This window comes from Pelodiscus sinensis, chromosome 23 (assembly GCF_052426305.1).
Source record: "Pelodiscus sinensis isolate ZL-2025 chromosome 23, ASM5242630v1, whole genome shotgun sequence".
In the NCBI taxonomy this organism is placed as follows: Eukaryota; Metazoa; Chordata; order Testudines; family Trionychidae; genus Pelodiscus; species Pelodiscus sinensis.
Window position 1 is genome coordinate 21,404,613 of NC_143074.1, and position 15,376 is coordinate 21,419,988.

General features: G+C 52.2%; 1 protein-coding gene across 15 annotated transcripts in view; it reads right to left on the reverse strand.

Moving 5' to 3' along the window:
* The window catches only part of DAB2IP (DAB2 interacting protein), a 372,254-nt gene that overhangs the window by 104,257 nt on the left and 252,621 nt on the right, over positions 1 to 15,376 (reverse strand). Inside the window, exon 1 of one of the 15 annotated variants that reach the window (XM_075905458.2) lies at positions 11,896 to 13,292. The exons of the other annotated variants lie outside the window; for them this stretch is intronic. The gene's annotated coding sequence lies outside the window, so the exon portion shown is untranslated. Of the gene's footprint in view, positions 1 to 11,895; positions 13,293 to 15,376 lie in introns of those variants that run through there. 15 annotated transcript variants of the gene reach the window in all.

Sequence of the window (15,376 nt, forward strand, 5' to 3'; positions counted from 1 at the left end):
GTAAGTCATCAAAAAGGTCAGACTGCAAACCCAGATGTGAAGCATAGATAGAGCAAGGTTCATAGAGGACGGTCACATTTCAAGACTTAAGGCCAGGTCTACACAGGGGGGCGGGCGGGGAATGCGATTTAAGATATGAGAATAGTGTAGCTGGAGTCAACATACATTAAATCAAATTTTCGCAGCAGCCCCTCTCCGGGAGGTTGATGGGAGAAATTCTCCCCTCGACTTCCCTTACTCCTCACGACCCCATGGTCAACAAGGGGTCGAGGAGGGCAGCATCAGCATTCGATTTAGTGGGTCTTTACTAGCTCTGCTAAATCAAACCCTGCAAGATTGATTTCCGGAGCATAGATCTCTAGGTAAGTATAGATAAGGCTTAAACCACTGTTCTTCCAAGTAAGGAAGGATAGGATAGCCCACCTCCAGTCCAGAGGATGCAGCCTCATTGGGAATAGGCTACCAAGGCAGGGGAACATGGCGGAGAAATGCATTCAAAAGAGAAGAAAAGGAGTGCTAAATGTTGTAGAAAAAATCATCATCAAGGAGGATCTCAAAGCAAGAGGGATGAGGTCTGTTCAAATCTCTAGGGAACCATGGGGAAAGGGCATTGGGTTCTGGCAGACGGAGCAAGGACCAGAGAAGAAATGTTGCATCCTAGAACCTAGGTCGCATCAGTTTCCCCTTCCAAGAGGGTCGTAAGACCCTTCCTGTCCCATGATTAGCTGATGTTGCCAAAACAGTTTGGATCTCCCAGCGCCAGGTCAGAGCTACAACAGCAGGGAACCCTCACTTCCCAAACATAACAATACCGGGGTTTCTCTTAACAGGAGTCAGGGGTCAGGAGCTGAGCGTGTGGGTGAGAAGGACCTTGTAAGGGACAGGGGCCCCGGACTCCTTGCCCAGGTCTCTCCCAGCAGAGAAAGGCTTTGGGGGTGTTCCTTCCCATGGGGAGTGCGTGGGTGTTCTGTACCTGCAGGACATGTCTCGCGCCAGAAGCCTTCCTTCTGTCCGCTCAGATACAGTTTGATTAAAACAAAAAATAGAGCTGCGTAAATGTCAGCTGCCAAGTCGGAGCCAGTGAGCTGCAGACGCTGGCTTCCTCTGGATTCGGTTCTCGCTAGGTCCTAATTGCTGCAGAGCGTCTACGGGGCACGACTTTGCCTCTGCTTTACCAGGGGCTCATCTGGATTCCACTGGACTGTGCGTACCTGGGCACAGATCCCAGGGGAAATGGGGTGACTGTACCTCTGCCGGGCTCACAGCTCGCAGGAAGAGAAGGGGCTGCCAAGCTGCTGTTGGACTGGCCGGAGAGCATAGCCCGGCGCTGTGTTCTTTCATATGCACCCAGCCAGGAGCAGTGTCACACCGACCCGTGCTGGAAAACAATCCCTCCCTCTCACAGGCCTGGGGGACACAAGACAGTCCTCACCTACTGACAGCCCCCCAACCTGAAGCAAATCCGCTCAGATACACTCCCCCAGGAACCTCCCCCTGCAACAAACCCCGTCGCCAACTCTGTCCACTTTGTTCACGCAACACCAGCGCAGTCCCTAACCACATCAACCACACCATCAGGGCCTCATACAGCTGCCCATTCACTAAGGTCATAAGTGCCAGCAAGTGCCTCTCTGCCATGGGTGTTGCCCAAACTGGACAATCTCTGTGACAAAGGATAAATGGACACCAATAAGACATCAGACATGGTAACACACAGAATCCTGTGGGAGGAACATTTTAACCTACCTGGTCACTCACTCATGGATTTAAAAGTAGCCATTCGTCTACAAAAGAATGTCACCCACCCAATTACAGAGACAGTCTGCAGAACCAAATTCATCTGTAAGTTTGACCCTTTTACCCAGGGCTTGACTAAAGACATTAACTGGTTAACGCACTACAAAGCCAATTTCCTCTGCCTTTAACATCTGCATTTTCACATCAAAAGCTGTGCATGGGACACTTCATTTGCTTCATTAACACAGGTCCTACAATCAACAGGTACTTCTTTTGCTGTTACATAGATCTCTCTCAGATTCTGTCATTTCCTCTCCAGCCTATCTGAGGAAGTGGGTCTAACCCACGAAAGCTCATCATTCTGTATATTTTTGTTAGTCTCTAAGGCTGTGTCCAGACTCAGGGGTTTTTTCGGGAAAAGTAGCCTTTTTCCGAAAAAACTTCACCTGCGTCTAGACTGCAGCCGCGTTCTTTCGAAATTAAATCGAAAGAACGCGGCTTTTCTTTCGACGGCGGTAAACCTCATTTCACGAGGAAGAATGCCTTCTTTCGAAAGTGCTTCTTTCGAAAGAAGGCGTTCTTGAATGTAAATAGGGCTTCTTCGAAAGAGAGCATCCAGACTCACTGGGTGCTTTCTTTCGAAAAAGCGGCTTGCTCTTTCGAAAGTTCCGCGTGCAGTCTAGACGCTCTCTTTCGAAAGAGGCTTGCAGTCTAGACATAGCCTAAGGGTATGTCTACACAACAGCATTCTTTCGGAATAACTGACATTATTTTGAAATAACAAAATGCATATCTACACAGCAAGCCATTATTTCAAAATAGTGTCAAGCTGGAGGACTTCTTATTCTGACTTCTGTAACTCTCATTTCGCGAGGAGTAAGAGATGTCGAAGGAAGAGCGCTCTTCCTTCGACTACCTCCTGTGTAGACAGCGCCAAAAGCCGAGTTAAGCTATTTCGTCCTCAGCTACGCAATTTACATAGCTGAAGCTACGTATCTTAATTTGACGTTTGCCCTGCAGTGTAGACGTGCCCTGAGGTGCCACAGAACTACGCATTGTTTTCAAGTTACAGTCTAACATGGTTACCCCTCTGAGAGTTTTCAACCTGCCTACTGTGAAGGACATCACCTAAATCTCTGAGCTATCTGCACATCACATGAACAAATAATGATCATATGAAAAAATCCTCAGTTCCTCACAGTACCACTCCCCAAAATAACTAAAAGCAAAGAGATCAATCAAAGGTAACTTCCACCATTTGCATTCATTCAGAGACGTGAAACTAGACTGGCTAGGCTTTAACAATGCTTTGTACCCTCACAGTCCCTGCCAGCCAAGGATTTCAGACATTAGGAATTAGTTCTCCCAACACCCCGCTCTGGTAGGGGGTTATGATCATCCTCAGTTTACACATAAGTGAAACAGGCCCAGAGATAGGAAGAGACTTGACCAAGATCATCCAGTCAGTCAGTGTCAGAGTAAGAAATAGATCCCAGAGTCCCAGGCTCAGCACTGGGCCAGTACAAAAGTGACCTCTTTGAAAGTAACCTGATGTAAATGGAAAACTAGTCAAACTGATGCAAAGCCCTGCCATAGATGCATTAAACCAGTCTGAGTGTTGCCTAAAAAGGTAAAAACAACCAGCAGTCTGGTGGCACTTTAAAGAGTCACAAATTTAGTAACAAATTGTTGTTTTTGCTGAAACAGATCAACACAGAAAACTAAAGAGGCATCTCTTGCAACAGTCATTCACCTAATTCAATCCCAGCTCTGACTCTGGGGTGATTTTACATGGGGATAGCTTTGGTGATGTGAAATCCTTGTGGAAACCAGGTATGGGTAGAAAAGACATCCCCCGGAACTGACTGATGCATGAGTTAAAACAGTATAAATGCACCTGTATTCTGGAATTGCACTGGCTTACCTGGATTTTAAATTGATTAGGTCAGGTCTACACGAGAGGGCAAAGTCGACCCGCTAAATGAGCCCCCCACGAGATCGATCTCCACAGCGTGGCTCTCCCGGTAAAAGGCCATCGCATGTGACGGCATCTTTTCGAATGTAGACTATGCCTCAGAATCCAAAGCCAGCATCTCCCCCTTCACTTTCTATTCTATTCTATTCCTTTCCGTGTTGGCTCCCCAACTGTGGCCCAACACGCTCTTCGTCCCATTTTTTGTACCACATTCAAACCTTTTTTCTACCAAACAGTTTTGACCCTGGAAAGGAGGTTGCCTCAGGGCGAGCATTTCACGGTATGAAATTACTCACACCCACAAAGGAGTTGGCCACAAACCATTTTCACGCCTGAGCCAGGATGTGAACTTCTTCCTCGGCAGAGAAGACGGCCAGTGCCCGAATCGCCTCTCGATCCACTGGCTCAATCCCCAGCCAGGGCAGCTGGAATCAGCATCAGGCCCTCCCTGTGCTCTGAGGTGCTGCGTGCCTTTCTGTGCCGAGCAGGAAGGCTGGATGCGGGGGGAGGCTGCGGGTGCAAAGAGCGGCGGCTTCTCCCTAGGGCACACAGCGCCGGCTGGGGCAGAGGAAGTAGCAGGGTGCAGAGGTCCCCCTCTGTCAGAGGTTAGCAGGGAGAGTTCCTTCGGCAATGCAAGCCAGGAGCCACTCCCTGGTAGGAGCAGCTGGCAGATTTGTCGGTGCAAATACCTTTCCCACCCACGCCCGTGTGCGCCGCAGCCTCTGCCTTGCTGTGTTGTCCCATCACCACCCAACTCCTCTGCGCACGGCAGGGACTGAGGCCTTCCCAAGACCCGCAAAACAGGAAGAGGCAGAGGAGCAGCTTCTCCGTGGGATCAGACCAAATGGGGCACGGACCCCCCACACCATGGGCAGCGGGGGAAGGCCCAGCTGGGGAAAGCAAACCCCAGCCCCGCCCGGTTCATTGACACAAACGCGTCCCTTTAGGTCAGTTGCCCTAGACCCATCCAGCCTGTTCTTCACACCCCAATCGCCCCTCCACCCACCACCCTTCCCCATTACACACACCCCTCGCTCCCTGCCCAGGGGTCAAAGCAGCAGGTGGGTGGTAGAAGAAAAGGTCCCATTAGGAGCACACAGACCCCCCGCCCCTCCCCACACACACACCCAAAGCCACACGGAAGCTGGATGGTGGGGAAATGCCAGTCCTGAGGGCAGCTGGCAGAGAAAGCTCACAATGGGCAGGGGAGACGAACACAACACAACTCAACACAACAAGCACAGCAGGCAGCACCTCAGCCTGGGGAAGGACTCCAGCAGGGGCAGCGTGGACAGAAAGCCAACGGGAAGAGCCCTTGTTCCCGACAGACCTGCTGGTGGGCCCAGGCTGGCCACGGGATCAGCAATTCTCCACTGAATGTCAGAGGGACTCCCCTCCCTCCGGCAGGGCGTGCGGGGGAGCCGTGAGTTGATCCCGCAGGCGAGGGGCTGCAGGGCTTTCTGACCCCCTCCGGTGCATTGGGAATAGGAGCGGCAGGTGGCTTCCCAAACACACAGGCCATGTACCCCACAGAGCAGAGTCCAGCCCGCCCACAACGGGAGTCCCCCCCCAGCCTTCGCCTGCCAGCACACACAAGGGCTCAAAGCCACCGCCCTCCCGGCACTGCCCCACCCTGCGGTACACGCCGGGGGGAAACTGGCCTCGTGCCCCCGTGGCGGGCACCAGGAGTCAGCGCCCACTCCGCAGCTGTGCCCCCAGAGGGCCAACGTGGCGCCATGGGTCTGCGGAGCAGCCTGAAGAGTGTGTGTTGTGTGCTCTGCCCCCTCCCACCGCGTTGTCTCCCCCCCCCCCCACTGCCCTGGCCCCCCCTCACAACCATGCTGGCCCTCTTCACACTGCCCTGACCTTGCCCCTGACACCGCCCCGGTCCTCCCCACTGCCCTGCCCCCCTCACACTGTGCTAGCCTCTCCTCACACCGCACTGGCCCCCTCTCTCACTGCCTTGCCCCCCCCCACAGCTCTGGCCTCTCCTTACACCTTGCCAGCCCTCCCTCACACCTCCTAGGCCCTGCCCCTCACACCGCCCCGGTCCTCCCCACTGCCCTGCCCCCCTCACACTGCCCTGCCCCCCATCACACTGCCCTGCCCCTCCCAGCCCTGGCCTCTCCTCACACCTTACCGGCCCCCCTCACACCGCCCCGGTCCCCCCCACTGCCCTGCCCCCCATCACACTGCCCCGCTCCCCCCCCCCCCACTGCGCTGGCCTCTCCTCACACCTTGCCGGCCCCCCTCACAACCACGTGGCCTCTCCTTACACCTGGCTGGCTCCCTTTACACCTCCTTGGCCCTGCCCCTCACACCGCCCCAGTCTCTTCCCACTGCCTTGCCCCCCCTCACACAGCCCTGGCCTCTCCTCACACCTTGCCAGCCCCCCTTACACCACGCTGGCCCCCGCCCTGCACAACCGCCCTGGCCCCCACCCCTCACAACCACGCTGCTCCCCCCACAACAACTCTGGCCCCCCTCACACCACCCTGGCCCCCCATACTGCACTGCCCCCCTCACACCACTCTGACCCCGCCCCCACACTGCCCTGGCCCCCCTCCCACCGCCCATGCCCCAACCGCGGGAGCACCCAGGCCAGCCAACGTGGTGAGTTCAGTGCTGCCACGAGGGGCTGGCCTAGCAGACCTAGAAGCCAACAGCTCCCGCCTTCCTTCCCACACCCTGCCAATGAGCCCTCCTGACCCCATCACCGAGAGGGGAAAGCAGTTCTCCTCCCTCCCCCCCATTCCTGCCAGTGACGGTTTTACGCTGTGGGTCTCTGGAAACGGGCTGAGCTCAGGCCGTCGGACGTTAGCCCCGAAGGAGCTCTCGGGGGGCCCTGATGGGCTGTCTGCTCAGCCTGGGCTCGGTTCAAGCGGGTGACCTAGAGGGAAAAGGCTCTGTTACCCATCATCAACCCCCCTAAGCTGTCCCCCCACTGCTTGGCTGTATTTGTGGCTACCCGACTCCGTCCTGCAGACTCGCTCAATCCCGGCTTGAAGCACAGGGAAAGGAAAGGTCTCTCCAGACACCCCCAGGGGAGGGTGACTCACTCCAGTCCCTGGCTGGAAGGCATCATGCCTCGGCTCTCAGGACTCTGTTCATCTCTCAGCGGGAATCACATGAAAGAGCCTTGTCTGCTTATGAGTAACTTACGACTTTCCGGGACTGAGTCACTCCATAGAGGACGTCTCATTTACATAGCACATGGAGGACCAATAAATCCGACCGTGGTGGGGGAGGGAAGTAGGCGGCTTGAGAAAGGTGGAGCTCGTTCTCCTACAAGCACCATAATAATAAAATCACAGGGGATTAGGATTCCGCAGCTGAGAAATTCACAAGGTGACAATTTTCGGGGACTTGAGCGGCTGCTGATTTGGGACAGGACAAGGAGGCCGAAATCAATCCTGCCCCAGTGCAGTCGAAATCAATCCTGCTTCTGTCCCATGCCCGTGATTCTACCACAAGCCCAGCCCCGTTCCCAGCTGCCGTGCAGCCCGGACAGGGTTTCAGAGGCGCTGCCAAGTGACGTCGCTCTGAAGGGCCTGCGCTGGGCACGTCCGTGTTTCAAAACGACAGGAGGCTCCTGTAGGTTCTGGGTTTGTTTTCTCAACAAGCTGAGCCCGGGCGAAAAGTGTGAACTAGGGATGTGAAGGACTAGTCGACTAGCCGATAAGCAAATGCTTATCGGAGAGTCGACAGGATAGTCGACAAGTCGCTTCTCCCCCCCCTTGCTGCCTCTATCTGGGGGGACGGAGAAGAGGGGGTACTTCGAAGCGGTGGCACGGCTTGAAGTCTGGGGCCAGACCCCAGGCTCTATGTGGTGCTGCCGCTTTGAAATTCCGCATGCACTGGGCTGACCCCGGGCTCCATGCGGTGCTGCCGCTTTGAAATGCCGCATGCACTGGGCTGACCCTGGGCTCCACGTGGCGCTTTCGCCTAGGACTGTTGCTACACTTCAAAGGCCAAGGCGCCCTATCGACTCATCGAATAGTCAATGCCAAATGCATTAACTATTCGATTAGTTACTGAGTCGATACTGAACATCCTTAGTGTGAACACCAGCCCTGGGGAGAGCGACAGCTTCTCTGGCGCCCAGAGCCGATACAGTGAGGCAGCAGAACCAGCTTCGCTGGGGCACCGCTGCCTGTCAGATGGGGCAGGATCATCTGGGTCAGTGCCGTCCCACACCAATCTGTGACTGCTGGGGGCCTTCACACTGCAGACTAGGGATGTAAAATCCCATTTAACTGGTTAAACTTTAAGTTTAACCAGTTAACTGATTAAAGGGGAGAGGGCAGGCTGGGCTGGGACGCCCCCTCCCCTGCTTGCCGTGGGTCCCATGGGGCTGGAGCAGCCCCCTACCCGTGGCAGGCAGTAATCTGTTAACCAGCACCCATTCAGGGGGAGGTTACTAGTTAATCTCATAACCATTCACATCTCTACTACAGACATCAAGTCTTAGCCGAGCCACATTCCCGGGCCATGGGGCATCTGGGCCACATGGGATCCGACGTAGCCAGGGGGGCGCTCCCCCTCTGATCCCAGACCCGAGCAGCGGTGGAGCACCCTCTGCGACGCACACAGCTCCCGGCTGATGTTTAATTAACTATAGGCTTTAGCGAGGCGATTGGGAAAGACGATTCATTCCACTCCCCAGCTGTTTTTGTGTCAATAACGAACCATGTTCTCACCTCATCGAAAGGAAACCAGAACCTTACGGAAACCCGCAGAGGGCCCCCCACTCCATGCGTCTGCGGATGACAGCGCTAGGCCCCTGTTGGCAGACAGCACACTAATAACATGCAGGGCACTGGCAGGAATGGGGGAAAGGCTTGCTGTTAAAAACTGGCTCCCAACCGCATTGTTCAGACCATGCCAAATAAAAAGAGGGGTCCATGCTCTGGCAGGTCCATCCGAGAGCCCCGCCCAGAGTTTAGAGCGGCTGCTGCCTACAGAGGTGGGAAAAATCCGGGTTTTATTCCAGAGGCGGTAGGACAAATATTTGCTCTTGTTCTCACCCTGCTGGTTCTCGTCACTCTTCCCTTCCCCTCCCTGTTTCCCTTTTGAGTTTTAAACACACTCAAAAACTCAACCGAACGACTGGGTTTTGCATCAGCTCTCACTGCTGGTGAGGCTTCCAAAATTTAGCAACCCCAACCCGGGATTGTAGTGAAACTCAAAGGTGGCGAATTCCAGGTGCTTTTTGGTGTCGACTAAAACGCTAGCAGTGCTCTATGGAGACCCTAGAAACCCCGCAGCCCTTGAGATACACATGCAGGCAAATCCCAAACGGCTAGTGTCAGGAGCACAGAAAGTAACGAGAGAAAATTATGAGCTTGAGGTTCCAAACACCAATGCACAGGAGAGCCAGGACTTTTGACTTGTTGTGACCCGCCCCCGCCCCACAACCACTGTGAACCCAAACCCACTGGCACTGGAAAAGGTTCAGAAAAGGGCAACAAAAATGATGAGGGGTCTGGAACAGGTCCCATATGAAGAGAGATTAGAAAGACTGGGACTTTTCAGCTTAGAAAAGAGGAGACTAAGGGTGGGATATGATAGAGGTCTATAAAATCATGATGGGTGCAGAAAAAGTGAATACGGAAAAGTTGTTTACTTATTCCCACAATATAAGAACTAGAAGTCACCAACTGAAATTAATAGGCAGCAAGTTTAAAACAAACAAAAGGCAGTTTTTCTTCACTCGGCGCACAGTCAACCTGTGGAACTCCTTGCCAGAGGATGTGGTGAAGGCTAGAACTTTAACAGGGTTCAAAAGAGAGCTAGATAGATTCAAGGAGGTTAGATCAATTAATGGCTATGAGCCAGGGTGGGTAGGAAGGGTGTCCCCAGCCTCTGTTTCTCTAAAGGTGGGTGACAGGAGAGGGATCACGTGAGGATTACCTGTTGTGATCCCTCCCTCTGAGGCGTTTGGTATTGGCCACTGTTGACAGACAGGATACTGGGTTGGATGGACCGTTGGTCTGACCCAGTATGGCCGTTCTTATGTTCTAACCGATCACTAGCCCATTATCTGCCTCAGTTTCCCCAGTGAGTAAAATAGGTCTAATTTCCCAGGCCTATTTCACAGGAGGGCTATGAGAAGGAGTGAATGATTGGACAGGGCTCTGCTGCCTTTGCGCAAGAGGAAACTTTATCTGCACACCAAAAATGAGGACCGCAGCTGGTTGAACTAGTGCTGGCCTGTTTTTGACACCCTGCCTCATTCATGCCTTGAAAGAGGGGGAGAAAAAACGCTTTAATGCTTTTGATTGCAGAGTTGTGCAAGTTGCTTCCTCACAGCTGTGCAATCCGACGAGCTCCAGAGTAGAGCCTGAAAGCCACATCCGCTGTGCACCAGACTGGCTTCCCCGATGTAATTTAAGAAGCCTCTCCAAGGATTGAGAGGACAGCCGCACGCAGCATTTCCGACTCCCTGCCTCTTTCATCTATGCCAGGGATTTTATTCCCTCCTCACTCCATGACAGCGTCAAGATTTTTGGGCATCATAACTGCAGCCCGGCTTGTCAAGCTGAACACCACCGGAGACTTTGTATGTGGGAAGGGAGCAAGCGATAAAAATAGCGATCGGCTCTGCTTTTAGAATATTAAACAAACACAGTCGAGTGTCCTCTCTCTGAGAACTGCTTCCTACCGGGGCAGTGCCCATGACATCCATGGAGTCTGCTACCCCCGACTCAGGGCCAGATCCTGCAAACACAGAAGCCCATGAGTGGCTTTACTGCCAGGAGTAATTGGATTATTCCAAGGGGACGACATACCTGCCTAAGAGTTCCAGACTTCGCCCTGTGTTGGTGCAAGGGGAGCAGAATTGCCCCCTTTAATTCACAGTTGTTTTCTTGCCATCCGCTGACCTAGTTTTGCAACGCACCACCACTGGTTTGATTTAAATGAGTTCCAGGCAAGCTGCTTCTCGGAGAACATCCTGGCTTGCTAAAATCATTACGATCAGCTTGGAAATGTTTGAACACGGGACGCTCTATTAATAAAACGGAAGGTGTGCCAAGGCCGGGACGACAAATACCTGACTTATCTGGGTGTATCTTGGCAAACAAGTGACCCATGAATGTTGCTCTCTCTTTTCCCCTTGTGGCTCAGCTCTGCCCAGCCTGCTTTACTCCTGCACCTATTTTATTTGAAATGTACAAGGACTTCACTTCTCCCAACACTTGACATACATTCTCCTGAATTTCAACAAGCTGCCAGCCCATGGGAGCAGTGCACGTCACAGTCACAGTCCTACAGCCAGGACTCTGCAGGGTGTTGTATTAAAACAATATGTGCACTACTGGAATGCCCCCCAAACACTGCAAAAATACAGTGGCATGTTTGGGCCCATTACTGCAGAATGCTGTAATATTCTCTCCCCTCTCCACTTTGGAAAGTATTACAGAACCTTAAAGCAACAGTTCACCATTCACTCCTTCCTTCTCACAGACCTCCTGTGAAATAAGATGTGAAATTAGACCCATTTTACCCACCAGGGAAACTGAGGCAGATAAAGGGCTAGTGCTTAGCTGGTGTCACAGAACAGAACACCCCTGTAAGCTATGTGCCTGGCATTTAGTACTGCAAGTACTTACAGACAGAATGGGGGGGGGGGGCGAATCAGCTAAATTTTTTTCCAGATAAAAATACAGATTCAAAGACACCATAACGTTTCACACATTCAAATCAACATGTTTCATTGCACTGAGTTAAAAACAAAACCGCTTCAATTTCTCAGCATGAAAACCCTTTTCATCTCAAAATGTCCTTTAGTTTTATTCTTAAAAATTTCAAACCCATTTTAAAATGGTCAAAGGAGACAAAAGCCTTTGTTCAACCCTAAATGCTGTTTTCCTGACTCTTCCGTGCACCAAAAAAATTCAACGTTTTTATTTCTGGTTCAAGCCTGATTTAAAATCCACCAGTCATTCAACTCTCCTTGCAGGATAATTTTTAAGGGCTCAAAAGAACAAAATGACAACAAAATTGTAAAGGTAGGCAAAATCTAAAGCTAGGCCTTATCCATCTAGCCAATATCCCTTTGAAGAAACCTATCTCATTTTCTTAGTCATGCATTAGAAATCTTTGAACAGTCTTGTCAACCATACACCACTTCCCTTAAACAAATGATACATTGACAATGATTTAAGAAGACTGGTATTTACTGTCCATGAGGATCAATGCGTCAAGTAAACTTGCAGCTCAGACCTCTCTTCGCCACAGGACAGGGTCTTTGCTTCCATCAGATGAAAACTTGAAAATCCTGCATAACGGAAGCGTTCGGAGACAGCAATCTGCTTACGCCAGAACTGACAGCAGAGCCGTGTGCGGATATGGAGGGTGATCTTAAATAGGCAATGATCGGGTCCCAACTTCAGAATCACTCCAGCTGATCTGTGACTGGCAAACACGCTTCGCATTGGTAAGTGGGGGCAAACTCAACAGGTTCAAATACTGCTTGGGGTTGAAATGGAAAGCCGTACAGGGCAATCAGTCCAGCTAAGAACATCAGACTCACAGCAGATTGTTGTGCATGCCTCAGACAAGTTTTACTCCTTTCCTATCCACTTGTACTCCACCGAGTCTTTGCAAATCTCCTCCCTAGACCCGAATTAAGAGATCAGCACAATCATTTCTGACAAGTTTTTCTAGATCCGTCCACAGCCGTAATCTCCACACCCCCTCAGCATCCATAAGCGCGGGTCAGGATGCCGTGCCGGCGCAGCACAAAAACACTAACAGCAGCAATCCAATTAGGAAGAGAGGGGTTGGCTGAGTTTCCAGGAAATGAACAGATTCAGTTGGCCAGCAGCGGCAAGCCAATTCCTAGCAGTGGATTTGTACAGCTCCTTGTGAAACAAATCAATTAGATGGCCGGCACGGACTGCTAGCTAGTGAGACCAGGGGAGGCGTCAGCCCCCAACCTGGGATGTGCATTTCTCCACAGGGCTTCCAGTCCAGAATACAGGGCATCAGGGTGCTGACTCTCTTGGCCTGTCTGCTGCCAGAGGGAAACAGTGCAACAAATGATGCTTTAGGTTTAGGGCTTGCACAGCATGGATGCTACTGCCCTGTGTGTTTTACAGGTACCAGTGGTACGGACGAGTTTCAGTGCCTGAAGTAAGGTCTCCTGTGTGGGTCCCGCCTCTCTGCTGTGGATGGGAAGTAGGGTGTGAATGGTTAACTGGTTAGCCTTACCCTTAGCAGGTTATGGTTAACCAGCAGGGGCTGGAACAACCCCTAGCTCCCCCCCTTTAATTGGTTAACTGGTTAAACAGGATTTTATATCAGGTTCTGAACGCAGCAGCTTGCCTTTACAGGGTCTGCTGCCAGCAGCAGCATTGGTCCCGGTGGATTAGGTGTTTCTGGTGCCCCCGACTGCCCAGGTACATGCACATCCCTCTAGCCTCACTAACCCACCTACAGCTGCCACCCCGCTAGGGAACCTCTATGCATTTGGAAGAGGGGTTTGACACAACATTCACCCACCTGTTACGCACTGTGGCCAACATGCTTCCAGCTGAGGTCTCCCCTTGTTTGGGGGTAGGAGCAGCAGGAGGCAGTGCCAGGCACACTCCAAACACAGCCTGGGTCTGGGTCTTAGCACTAGCAGGCTGCCCCGTTCACCAACCCAGCCATCACAGCCTTTGCACTAAACACACCACTGCAGGAGCAGGATCACGCTCCCCCTGTCCCCGAGGAGCTCAGCCTTGCACACACTCTCTCTCTCACAGCACAGGGGGGAACAGTCCTTCTGCTGAAGGAGTTTCCTGCCACTGCAGCAGCAAAGGGGAAACCATTGTCAGCAAGTGAATGTTAGGGATATGACTGGTTAGCCAGTTAGCATCATCCTTACTGCGTGATGCTTACCCATTATGGTTAACCAGTAGCCAAGGTTCTGCTCCAGCCTAGTTGGAGCAGCTTAGCATACCACAAAGCAGGCACTCCAGTCCATCTGTGGTGGGCAGGCCACTGCAGCCAGCCCAGTTGACTACTCCCAGGGAAGGAGCCCAAACCTACAACCACACGCTCTGGAATCTGACACCTTATCCATTAGGCCACTGGAAGACTCATCCTGCCACCTAACATTCAGCAGCTGCCTTATCCTCCCTACCTGCAGCTGGTGCCACATCCAGCCCCAGGAAAGCCGGAGGTAGCTGCCCAGCTGTTCCCAAGGAGTGTGGGATCTTGCTTACTCAGTTAACTGATTAAACAGGATTTTATTGCCCGTGTGTGTGTGTGGAGGGGGAATTGTCCTTCAAAGTCTCTACACTTTCTTCACATAAATCCTTCATGCTGAAGATAAGAACTAAATCATGCCGGAGGAAAGAAAAACTCATTTAATCAGAGATGGCCAAGTTCAGAGGGCACCCCGGGCCGGTATTACTACCGACTTTCACTGTGGGAGGGAGGGCACTGAAGCAGGAGCTGGGCTTGCTGCAGGAACGACAGACAACTGGGCTTGAGTCCCGTGGGCAACACCCCGAGGGCTGCCTTGACCAACTAAAGAAGAAACCAGACCCCCACGAACCCACCCTGGGTTTTATGCTCAGCCCAGTGCATGCAGGGACAGGACTTCGATGTGGGACCAGTCGACTGCAATCACTAAGACAGACCACCGAGTCCACTGGCTTTAAAGCTAAGTGTTTAGTCAAAAATGGTTCTAGTCACCTCCCCAGACCTCTCCGGCTAAAAGCAAAGCTGAGCTAGAGCAGATGGCCATGTGATTAACTGGCACACACAACTCTTCATAGGCCTTTTTTTTTTTTTTCTGTTTGCCATTAACTTCCACGTGTGCAGAATCAACCAACTTGGGTAAACCCGGCCACCCTGCTTTATTGTTATAGTCACAACATCTCACATCACAGATAAACGCCCCTGCCTCCTCTCCCTGCCCGCAACAGCAAATTCTTGCTCTTGCAAGGACAGATTCATTTCTGGAAGGCACTGGCATGCCAAGGCCCGTTAGCAAGTCACAACTAACTCTCAGAAGTCTGGGCGTGCTTACCTGCAGCAGAGCGGCCCTCGGAAAGGGGTGAAATTCCTCCTTTCCTGTGAAACCATCAAAGAGAGTCTATGCAATGACTTCCTGGTCTCCCGCACGAAACTGGAGTGCAAAAGTTGGAAGTGCGAGATGAATGGCATGGGGATTGGGCGTCAGGAGATCTGGTTCTAATCTTAGCCCTGCCACTGACTCACTGCATGATTCCCAGCAAGTCACTTCACTTCTCTGTGCCTCAGTTTCTTCATCTGTAAAATATACACCTTCCACTCACAGGAGCTGTGAGGCTACATTACTGTAATCGAGATTTGCAATGTGCGTTAGCGCCCCCTGTTGCACGCTCTCCAGAACCGCAGGACATTTCTTACTACCACAAACACAATGGGAAATGGCTGGCGCAAAGCAATTTTTGACCTACGGAAGCCATGGCCAGCAACGTCAGACCCCACTGGATTCTCTACATTGACACAGGCAGACTATGCAGACTACATCCCAAACACCTGCCAGAAAAAATACAGCCCAGGAGGGAAGGGGTAGGGACCGGCTGGGAGAGGAGCGGGGTACAAAGATTAAGGCAAGACTACACAACACGCAGGCCCCATTTAAGTCAGCTCTGCTGATGTTAATAAAATACAATAGTTACC